The 12,149-nt window shown below is 45.9% G+C and overlaps 1 pseudogene across 1 annotated transcript in view; it reads left to right on the forward strand.

Annotated features, from left to right (window-relative positions):
* LOC144116103 (nose resistant to fluoxetine protein 6-like) overlaps positions 1-12,149 on the forward strand; it is a 197,951-nt pseudogene that overhangs the window by 140,580 nt on the left and 45,222 nt on the right. Inside the window, exons 6-10 of the transcript XR_013311731.1 lie at positions 4,204-4,328; positions 8,148-8,327; positions 8,618-8,711; positions 9,588-9,707; positions 9,858-10,026. The product of XR_013311731.1 is annotated as a nose resistant to fluoxetine protein 6-like (transcript). The remainder of the gene's footprint in view (positions 1-4,203; positions 4,329-8,147; positions 8,328-8,617; positions 8,712-9,587; positions 9,708-9,857; positions 10,027-12,149) is intronic.

Genomic DNA, 12,149 nt, shown 5'->3' on the forward strand with positions numbered 1-12,149 from the left:
TATTGAAGTAATTTTATGTCGTCTCCGCATTGGACATACACACATTACACATAATTTCTTACTAACGAAACAAGACAAACCTCGTTGTGAAAGATGTGGAGACGAACTAACAATAAACCATATTTTATTCTCGTGTGCAAAACTCGAAAAACTAAGAAATAAGCACTTTACGAAGTTTTATAATGAATACATTCCTTTACACCCAGCGCTGCTTTTAGGCGAAAATGCCATTGTTAACATATCTTCCGTTTTTAGCTTTTTAAAAGAAGCAGATGTTCTTCAGAAACTGTAAACTTTGATCCACAGCTTTGCTTTAAAATGGGATGCATTTCAGCCATTTTCTCATTCCATGAGAAGAGGGCTGAGGTGGTTATTTAAATGGTTGGGAGCCTCAGGATCCTTGCCCAGCCAAGGATGGCTACTGAGGTTATCTGACCTTCTTGAAAGCGTTTATTTTTAGCCATTTATAAAATTTCTTCTTTCTCTTATTACTACCAGAACGAAATAGCAATTTAAGTCCTCTACACAACCATGTTTCCTCCCACGTACAGAAAAGTGTTCATATACCTTGAGCCTGGCGCATGATAGCCTTAGCTGCTTATGTGCCATTAAACCCAACACAACAACAACAATATTCAAGAAATGTGACAGCGATATGTTTGTGGGCCAGAATGCGTTTTTCTGTGCGAGTCACTTTTCCAAGAGTCAGAGATAATGGTACGCGCAGAAAAAAAAAAACATCAGAGGCAGGTGTTTGAAGCGTGGCTTATTTATAGACATGGTGAATGGTACATTAGTACGCCATCAGTTTCTTTATCCAAGAAAGAAATCGTCTTTCTGGATGGGGGCGTCCAATGGTTGCCTTCCTGTTGATGTTTTACTTAATTTCTTTTACGCCTGACAATGCTTTTGGGCAACTAATAGTCATTTGCTTGTTGGTTTATTTGTTTTATTTTGTTGTTAGGAGTTTTATTTTATTTGACTCTTCTTTTGATGTGAAAAAAATTAAGACGCGTTCTGCCCGTACTTAGGTTATTTTTTCCGCTTTTCGAGGCACGCCCTTTCGTGGTTGCCTGCGTCTGGCCTCCAGTGATAATGAGAATGAGTATTGTGGTGGTCAGGAACGCGCATTCCTGGTTGTATTGATAATCTGACATGTGATGCGCTCGAATGTGTAAGATGTGGCCTGTTTTTCAATAAATAATGTCGTATGTTAGTTCAGTGCTTGACATGTTGGTCATGTTTCTTCATATTTGTCCTCGTCTCTTTTGCGCTGCCAGTTTACATAATGAACCATCGACTAGCTCGCACGAAGATATTAATTCGGCCAACAAACCAATGATCTTAAGGCCTAGGAGCAGCCGAATAGTCGCTCTCAATTAAAAAAAAAGAGGGATATTTATAGCTCATAGTTTACTGTATAGGCGAGATGAGACGAATCGAATGCATGGTGCCGAATTTACGGCCAGTGAACTTACTGAAAAAAACAGTAAAAACGACGGATTTAGTGTGAAGCGAGGGGCATGGTTCCAAGCGAGCCGCTATGTTGGAACCTATATCTTAGTGTACTCGAGAGCCACCCAAGCTAAACGCAGGCAATGGCATGCATAATGCGAACGTACATTAAGGCTTAATTTGAAATAGCATTTGGCGCATGTGCACCAAGAAGCACGCTGTTTCTAGTGCACAATATCCCTAATTTGCATGTTATTTTGCCACTACATTCTACTGCCGCATAACGCCGCCTGCGCACTCATTGCAGCTTTGGTAGTGCTGCAACAATGTACTAAGATGGAGTATATAGACGATTAACAAAACACGTTGCGGGGCTACTTCGTGACGCATTGTTTTCCTAAAAAGTAATCCTGAGCTACATTTTAAGATGAGAACACTAAAGAACTTGACAAGACGGCCTCTGACTACCACTATTTTTAATGAAGCTGGTACATGTCATGTTTATAAAGAACGCAGGTGCTTTCAAGACTATAGGAAAAAAAAAACTAGCAGAATAATGAGAACGTACTGCGTATTAACGCCTATTTAATAATCTGAATTCAATGCTTCGCAGGGAGTCTAATGTAGTGCTTACGCACGCGTCACCTCTTTCCTTGATAAGAAACGCTTCTGACAATTCGCGAGCTAATCTGTCCTTACTTCTACTTACATTTTTCATTCTATCAAGTCGTGGTTCACAGTTACGATCGTTTCAACTTTGCAAGAGCGGCAGTGGGCGCACAGCAGGCTCCTCTGACCACGTACTGGCTGCCGTGACCGAGGCACTCTTACTCTTAATCGAGGGGAGACCAAAGAAAACACGGAGACAAGAAGGTAGCAGCGCCAAACCAGCGGTGATCCCGCACATCCATAAGGTGTCTCACCTTCTGAAAAAGGTCGGCAACAAGCGCGGGGTGCCGATGGCGTTTTCTGCACTAGGTAAATTAGCCAACATGTGCCCCAAGGTCGGCACTGGAAGCCCTGCGAAATCTGGCTGTGGCATGAAACACACGAAGCCGTAAGTACGGTGTGCCACGGGTGTGGTGTATGGTATCGCCCTTTCATGTGCCTAAGTATATGTTGGACAAACTGGTCGCTGTGTCAGCGAACGTGCCACGGAACATGAATGATTACTAAATAACGTTTCAGACTTGTTCCAGAATCTACCCGCCCATTGGCTCTCTTGCAACGACCATAACTGTGAGCCATGCCTTGAGGGAAACAAAATTCTAAGCAGAAGTCAGGACAGGTTAGCTCGCGAATTTACAGAAACGTTTTTTATCAAGAAAAGAGGCGACACATGCGTCAGCACTACATCAGTCTCCCTGCGAGCCAGTGAATTATTAAGTGAATGATTAGTGAAGTTATTAAATAGGCTATAAATTGCAGTCTGTTCTCCCTAATCTACTATTTTGTTCCTACAGTCATGAGCGCGCATACGATCACTACCTTCATTCTTTATAAACATATGCTTCTGCTTCGATAATAATAGTTGGAGTCGGTGCCCGTTCTGTCAAGTTCTTTCTGTCTCGTCAACTTCAAATGTAGCGCTGTATTAATTTTTCAAGAAAACAGTGAAGTATAGACGGCTACGTGGATTTTCGTGAAGCTACTCGAGGTCTCCACTAATCGTCGGCATGCGGCCAGCGTGGCGAGCGGTTGTGGCCGCAGGCTCTCCTTGCCTTCCTCGGCAGGCGCGGGGCGGGGGGTGTAGAGAAGCGAGCGGAAAAAGCGGGGCACGCCCAGGGTTGGCTTTCTCAGTGCGTGCAAATGTTCGCCACCGAAGGTGCGCCCCTGCCCCAGCCGCTAAACCGAAAGCCCTCCTTACGTAGCCTCGGAATGCCTAGCTAGCTGGTCCACTCTGTGAATTGTTTGCAAGTCGAATATGCAGCATTTCAGTGTACAAATGTTTTGGCCTGTACACTGCCCGCATCCGCGGAGTGGGGTGAAAGACGAGCTCCCATATCGCCACCAGAGGTACTCAAATTGCGGTGTTTAATTAACGTCCCGAAGAGACACATGTGCGATTAACAACGCTAGTGGAGGGCTCTGGATCAATTTCGACCGCCTGGGGATCCTTAACATGCCCTTACATCGCACAAGTACCTTTTGTGCTTAGCCTCCATCGATGTCGGGCCGGGATCGAGTAACGCGCAATGTATAAATGACAGCCTAACGTTTCTGTACTCTTACCCACACCTCTCTCGCGATTTTACACGCGTGTGCGGTGCCTGAATACGGATCACAAAGAAACTGCCAAGAGAAGGTCAATACGCAGTGATTTTACCAGTGCGATGACACTGCGCAGTCTCTTCGCCACCTAGCGTTTGTGTGCTGCCAGGACTGGAAACGTAAAGCAGTGTGCAACAGCGCGTCCAATCAAGACCCGCGCTGTTGTCGACACTTCTTCCCTAATGAGGCGCTGCTGGCGCTTTAGTCGTACCCCTTGCTTCGAAATGCGGGCACATCATGTGTGGATAGATCGTTATGAACTCGCCGACATGGGTGACAGGTGTTAAGTTCAGCGTCGGCGCTGCCTATATGCTTGCCTACACCTTTCGAGCATCCCTGATGTATTCGTTCGGCTTGACAGTGAATTTACAATTTTTGTACACTCAAATGTTTCTAGCATTGTCGAAATATGTCGCTTTAAACAGTAAGGAAAGACAGCCAACTGCTTTTCAGGTTGCGTGCTGTTTTCTTTTGCAGCATCATCGTTGGCATACTGCTCGTCCTAGTCGTTTTAGGAACACTAGCGGACGCCATGTTCCTCATGCTGGTCAACAGGGAGTTTGCCTCAAAGGAAATAGTCAAGTCTCATTCCTACGAAATCAGTAAGTACCTAACAAACTCAATTCACGTGTTATGAGCATCCATGTCGAAATATCCCCAAAAAGTAAAAAAAGAAATAGGGGACTCTTAGGCAGTTCCCAGACTAATTTGGCTATTGCACAAGGACCTAGGACGCGACCTAGCACGACCACACATGCTCTGCGCATGAATAGAAATTGATTGATTTGTCACGATGTTTCACGTCTTGACATTTAAATTCGGCGCGCGCTGCTAGTGTGCAGAGTGCCCATGAGGGTTCTCAGGGCGTCATCGCGCTTGCTTAATTTAGAAGCGGAACTGTGGTGCAGCTGTACGTTTGCCAGACCAGCGGCACCGGCCTAGGCGTTCCGCCTGGGTACGGCCCACATCAGCTTGACAAGCCTACAGGCTCCTTGAAAGGGCGACTCTGGCGGTTTTTAGAGATTCATGCATTCTAATGAAACTTTTACCGCATCTTTTCTTCCTCGTGCTGACCCTTTTCACCAAGTTACGCAGCTGTGCGCCATTTAATTCCTGCGCAAATCGATTTTAGAGATTGCTGTTCCTATAGCCCCAGGTCAGGCGATTTCTGCGGGCATCACTGCGCTTGCGACGCCACAAAGGTAATCGTACGTAATCGCCCACTCCCGGCGTGAACAACAAATTGTACAGTTTGTATTAGATCGTTTTACGGATTTTGTGAACTGAGCCATTATTTCCAGTAGCTATTTAGTGTTTTTAGAATACTATATATGACGTCAATGCTGCCTCAGCCAGAGCATAACATGTGACCAGAGCACCGTCTCTGGCCACGGACAGAGTTTCGGTTTCAATATGCTTTTTTTGCTCTATTAAAACTATTCCACTTGGTATTGTAAAAGACGGTTTGTTATGCCGGAGACACGGGGCTCCAAGGAAAGTGATGCGGCCAATACCTCAAAATGTTGAAAAAACCACCGGAGTTGCCCTTTAGGCTATCGCTAGAGGGTGGCACCGCGCCTGAAGAACTCAGCAACACAACTCTAGAGCGGCTGTACGTGTTGAAAGACCAACCTTCGGCGCACACCAAGGAAAGCTGACGAGCATCTTAAGCTACTGCTTAAGGTGCTGACCTTAAGGTGCAAGATCTCAAAGCTTACCAATGGACAATTGCTGATTGGCAAATGCTGCTGTGAGCAATGAATGCGCATGTCGTTCATTATTGCATTTCGTTCTTTCAAACGAAACAAGATATAGTGTTTGGTTTTGGTTTCAGATAGAAGTTGGAAAGGTGATGACGCGGTTAAGCAAGGCGCACCGATAAAAAAAAAAGTATTGTTACGAAAAGAAAAGCCCAAAATGACGCGTTCACGAGGAGTAGAGAGGACGACGCTAGAAACACAACTGAATTTTACTCTTTTCATCAAGTAAAATTTTTCTAGTCAGCGCGTTCTGTTCTGGTCATTTTTTGCGTAACCATGCACCAACTGGCTCAACAAGGTACGCTTCTTGTTTTGCACGCTTCTCCACATATAAACGGCGGGCAACCTTGAGCTCGATCTGTTAATGCATAAAATTGAGCGTGCGGTGAATTGATGATGGAGTTACAACCTTGAATAATTTCTTTATATGTCGTGGATTAAGGTTGTCCGCTGTTTTACAGAAATGGCCGGCTCATCATTACAGTTTATGAATCGTGTGCGCCAAATTTTGTGCGCAATTATTTTTAAAGTTTTTTTATTTACACAGTACTGCAGATCTCATATGGCCCAGACAAAATGGGCGAAAACTGGAAAGAATCAATGTTCGTAAAGCAATACCACAGCGATAAAATTCACTAAAATACTGTGAATGGTCAAAATACAGAACTGCAGATAAACAGAGTATCAGACATAATATGGTTATGTAAACTCATTGTCATACAATTTTTTATGAGAATTTTTCAAATTTTATTTTCAAAAACACCTTCAGGCAATAAGTTCTCGTCTCCGTTAGTGTGCGGGGGGAATATGAATATCTCCTTGCGAAGTATAAGGCCAATGTGTAATTACGCTTGCGTCGGGTGTTCCGAGTTACACAGTGCATGGCGTGAAGTTCAGGTGAGATTCCAGATTTTCTATTTCCCATTGAAGGAAAAAAAATCAACTGAGAAATTTTTCGCGTGACGTGGACGGGCTCTATTCGCTACCATTACAGCAGACGAAAAGGCAGCATTTCGGAGATGACTGTATATAAAACGTACTGCACGTCTCTGTACCTTTACACTTCTAAAATGTCATTTTTTTGTGTGTTGCTTCCAGGCTGTGTCCACAACTGCATAATCGAGTTTGGACCTAGTGAGAGGAATATACGCCAATTTCTTAACCCTGCTGTGTGTTCACTTCAATTTGTGCCTCACGAGGCCTGATTTTCTTTTTGCAGATGACGTGATATAATTTAATTGTTAGAACTTGTAATGCGCAACCACAGGAATGGAATACTTAAACCTCAGTTTCTGTCTCACTGTGCGCATAACTACTGTTTTATCTACCTTGTCCATCATCACTAGTATCTCGTCGCACCAGTTCATAACATCGTTCAGTGCAGTATATAACAAGGCTTGCTCAGAAAGTGAGTGGATCGCTTTGTACAGCATGTAGTCGTCAGCAAAGAGACTAACCATAACACTGGGATTGATGTCAGAAACTATACCATTCGGTAATGGGCCCAGTACCCTACGTTGAGGCCTACCTGAGGACTCAAAAAGAGGTGAAAAACAGGCGCCACCAACCTCCACAAACTGTGAGCGGTGTTTTAAATGAGGGCTGAAAGCACTCCAGTTATCTTAATCCTGAAAAGCAATTTATTACGTGGAGCTTCGTCCCCTGTCGCAGCGCTGTTTTTCTATTCAATTTGTCACACGTCTTGCAAAAATACATATTAAAAAACCATCTACTTCTCTGGATATATCTTAACTGGTACTTAAATTATTAATAGCCGTGACTGATTGTGTGAAAGCATAAAACCCTTTTTTTGGAAACCATGCTGTCAGGCTATTAAAATTGATTGAGGCATGGAAAGAACTACGTTATGTCCCCAGATTTCGCGGACAATTTATTTTCTTACGGTACTTGTAAGTTGTCTTGAGTTGCGCGGCCAAGTGGCCACCTTAAAAAATTTTCCGACGAATTAATATCATGAACAGTTATGGAATCGAACCAACCCGCCCAACTTTTTGTCCTCCAGATGAACAATCTCTCTGCGACGTCCCAGCCAAATGTACAGCAGCTCATAGTGGAAATATGCAGGGTATTTCACCTGTCTTTACACAATTTTTTAAACTAGGCTTTCTGAGTTAGAAGAGCTTTTTTTCTGGCGTAGAATTGTCAACGGTCTAGTACATCAGAGTACAGCTGAGCCGTGCTAACTAGTTAACTTTTTACCTATTACTGTTAGGCTCCTTAATTATTGATAGGTGTATAGCCCTCCGTAATTAGTATTCATTTCAAAAGTGCGATTACCCGCGGCGCTATGGCCGAACAAATTTTGGATATTTCGACGAATTACGTGCACTGAAGAGGTTGCTTAGCCTGCAAGCTACTCGAAGGGGCGTGTATTTTGGCGTGATTCGATATTGGTTAACAAGCCTGCTAGCCAGCACCTCTTAGCTGTATTCTGATGCACTACACCAATGACAGTTCTACGCCGTAAAATGCGGTCTTCCAACTCAAAAAGCCTATTTTGAGAAATTGTGAAAGTCTCAGGTGAAACACCCTGCATGTAGTCAGCCAGCGGGACCGCAAAAGATCCGTCTGAGGAGGTCGCCGCATGTGTGAGATGTCAATGGTACTACACACCGCCTAACCTCCGGCGCGCGTTCGCAGGGGCGGAGAACCACTACGTACAAGTTCTGCGCGCGTTCTCGGCCTACCGCAACTTCCGAATGCTGATGAGCGGCCGCAGGAGCAGCACGACACTGGCGCCCATGGCGGGCATCACCTCCATGAGCTTCGTCTGGATCATCATCGGCAGCACCCTCCTCCTGCGGCCCTTCAACCTCTCGGGTGCGGTTCCTTCACGACAACCGTTGGTGTTTCCTACGAGACGCAGTGCGGCTTTCTGTGTCGCTTTCGAAAATGTGGTGTTGCAGCAGCTGACGTTTGTGTTACTACGCCGCTGCCCCAATTCAGATAATTTGCTTCGGCATCTGGCCCATCTTTCTGTTGCGCTTTGCTGCTGAAGCAAAATGCTTATTCTTATTCTTATTACTTTGTCACCACGAGTGTGTCACAGTTTATCGCACTTGCGTTCCACGAGGTTTTCACTAACGTTCTATATGTCGCATACTTTGCAGGAAATCTAAAGTCGTTGAGAGAGGTTTTGAATGATCCAATGATTCAGTTTGCCATAAACAACTCATTGGCAATCGACGCCATCGCTACAGTCATGTGAGTATCCCTTTTCATCAAAGTAATGCCGAGTAGTAACACAACGCATTATTTACTTTTCGGTTTCTTTGTGCCGGCGCGGTGGCTGAATGGTTATGGCGCTCGGTTGCTGACCCGAAAGACGCGGGTTCGATCCTGGCCGCGGCGGTCGCATTTCTATAGAGGCAAAATGCTAGAGCAGCATGTACTGTGCGATGTCAGTGCGCGTTAAAGAACCCCAGGTGGTCGAAATTTCCGGAGCCCTTCACTGCGGCGTCCATCAGCCTGAGTCGCTTTGAGACGTTAAACTCCCATAAACCAAACCAAACCAAAACAATTCAAACATATGTATAAAAGGACATATGTAAGCGCGTCTTGCCAAATAAGTTGCATGCCGTTTACTCAGCACAACCGACAAGGCGCAGGGTTCTGTCAAAGTAACCGCACCAAGTTAAGAATGGTACATATTTGATTGTGTTCCACTCCTCGGTGATCGGTAGTTCCCTATTAAAAAAAAAGCAGTATGATGCGATTACCTCATACGATTTCTTATATAAGATATACAATTATCATACATTTGTCATACATTTTGCAAAATCATACTACATATGTCATAAAAATGTGGCACAATATCATACAAATTGTATGACATGTATGACAAGGCAAGTATGATGTTAGTGCATCATACAGCTTTTTCGAGTATGGTTAGTTGTCCTGAGGCTGCTTATAAATCTGATTATGTGCGTTTTTCATGAATACATGTTGACCTTTAAGGCTATGAATTAGGTAACGTATTCACGCTGCCCTGCTGCTAATTTTCCTCGCACTTTCGATCACTCGAAGTGTTATTGCTTCGCAGTGGCGAACATGCCTCGCTTTATTCTTTTTATCTTGCAGTGCCATGTCCATAGCGTACAACATTGTGCGGGTTGTACGTCGCTGTGGAGGTCAGGATGACTGTACTGCTGGGAGATACCTCCGATGCGCTTTCACAGCCACGAAGTATTTCTACGTCGGGTATGGGCCCTTTCTGTCCTGCTCTTTCGTTTTCGGAACCACTCGCTGACGTAATGCGATATGTGTGCTTAGAACCGCAGTGGGATGCGCTAGGATTTGTAACTTTATTTTCACACTGAGAAGCAAACTTTCTTACTTTTACGATTTCAGGTTGTTGCCGTTGTATATGCTACTAATTCTACTAATCAATGCCAAGTTCCCCACCCTGGGAAGTGGCCCTACGTGGGCCATCGAAAGCCAGAAGTACCTGTCGCAGTGCGATGGGAGTTGGCAGTGGAATGTGCTGTTCGTCAATAACTTCATCCCCACAAAAAATCAGGTAAGGCAGCAAAGTCTAGAGAGAGATGTATGCAGAACCATATATTTGGTTTGTTTGCGCTCGGGTACAAGAGGAAAGTATATGTCAGCTGTACCTTACTTGTACTGACCTAAGGGGCAGAAACAAGGAGGTTAACGAAAGCGGTTGAACTTACGGACAGCGCAGCGAGCTATGGAAAGAAAATTGGTGTAACTTTAAGGTAGATGAAGAGGGCAGAGTCAGCAAGGGATAAAACGCGGCTTAATGACATCCTAGTCGAAATTAAGGGGAAGAAATGGCCTTGGGCACGGCATGCAATGCGAAGGCAAGATAACCGATGGTCCATAAAGAACCACACGTGGTGGCAATTTCCGGAGGCCCTCAATAAACGACGCGCGCGCGCCCGCACACACACACACACACACACACACACACACACACACACACACACACACACACACACACACACACACACACACACACACACACACACACACACACACACACACACACACACACACACACACACACACACACACACACACACACACACACACACACACACACACACACACACACACACACACACACACACACACACGCACGCACAAACACACACACACACACACACACACACACACACACACACACGCGCGCGCGCACGCACGCACTCATACGCGCCTATGCTTCTGCCGTGAGAAATGACAGTTTACTGGACGTGTCGGCCGCGGGACGGGCCTTCGGTAGAGAAAAGGGCTAGGAGTGGGATATACAGTATTGTGCGTTTTTATCCCCGCCTCAACCGCTTGCGGGGAAACTGCACAAAGAGCTTGCGTTTCATGGTAACTTTTGTATCGTAGCAAGTTTGACAACGGTACTTACTTATTTGAGCCGTGCATGATGCGAAAACGTATTCTTCTACGTAGAGATCGGCGAACGAAAACCCGCAGACGTCTTTTTTTGCTGATGGGCGGCAGTGGAAAACGTCACGACAAGGCCGCCGAGGCGAGCGTTGTGAGAAGCGCGGGCCTTCAATATGCCGTTCCGGCCGTTTCGTCTGCTTCAGAAAGGCACGGTGCATCTGGACGTGGCAGAACATGCGGACAGAGGCGCCTTTTCTCTGGCAGTCGTCGATCATCGTGGTGCTCCCCTCGCATCGGCGACAATCGATAAAACAAAATTTCCGGAGGAGGCTGAAGAACCTGCCATAGCTTTAGCCATTACTCCACCACGGCTAAATACATGATGAGCGACTCAAAAACCGCGATTCGAAATTTTGCCAAAGGAAGGGCCCACTCCGCAGCCATCAAAATATAACAAAAAATCTCCACTATCCTCCAGATCACAATGATCTAGGTCCCCGCCCATTCGAGTCATCCTGGAGACGAGGCAGCGCACCAATTTGTCCGAGGATTCGTAGTTATATGTGCGCTGCCCCGAGCTTAGGTCGGCCAAGCAGCGAGTGACGACCTACAAAGAAATTACTATCCACTTCAAGAAATCAAGACAAATCTTCCCAGAACCACATAGATCTCTAAGTAAAACACAAGTCAGCTGGCGGCAGCTCCAAACAGACATTTTCTTTAATCCGTACATGTATTCCATATGGTTCCCAGAGCAGTTCAGCCCCTTATGTTCTTTCTCTCTGTGGGCACCATAAGGCAGACGCACCGCACATCCTATACTCATGTAATCAAGACAAGCCGTCGAACAGCCTGCAGCACTCTACGCAATCGCAGTGGGATTCCGCGCTGCTCAGCTCGGACCCGGAGGTTAAACTCAGACTCACGGAGCGGGCCTAAGAGGTCGCCAAACGATATCGTCGGTCGGACAGCTGGCGTCCGGTTTAGAAGAGGAGCCCACCGCGGGGAGGGGAGCGTCACCCGAACCCGCGCCTAAAGCGTGGCCCGCATGGAGCGTTTTTTGCCCGCGAAATCGCGTCGCACGCCCGACGCCCGCGCCGGCGTCGACGAATTCACTCCCGTATGGTCAGCAGCCGAGTGGCGTTTTTTTTTTGCCGCTCAGTTGTGCGATGCGCGCGCCCCCATCCATACTGAAATCAGATGAACAGAAAGAGTATAAACTGCGCGAAGAAGACGGGACGAGAGGCACACAAATCGACAGACAAAGCGCAGACTTCCAAC

Source organism: Amblyomma americanum, chromosome 1 (genome assembly GCF_052857255.1).
Source record: "Amblyomma americanum isolate KBUSLIRL-KWMA chromosome 1, ASM5285725v1, whole genome shotgun sequence".
NCBI classification, from domain to species: Eukaryota; Metazoa; Arthropoda; class Arachnida; order Ixodida; family Ixodidae; genus Amblyomma; species Amblyomma americanum.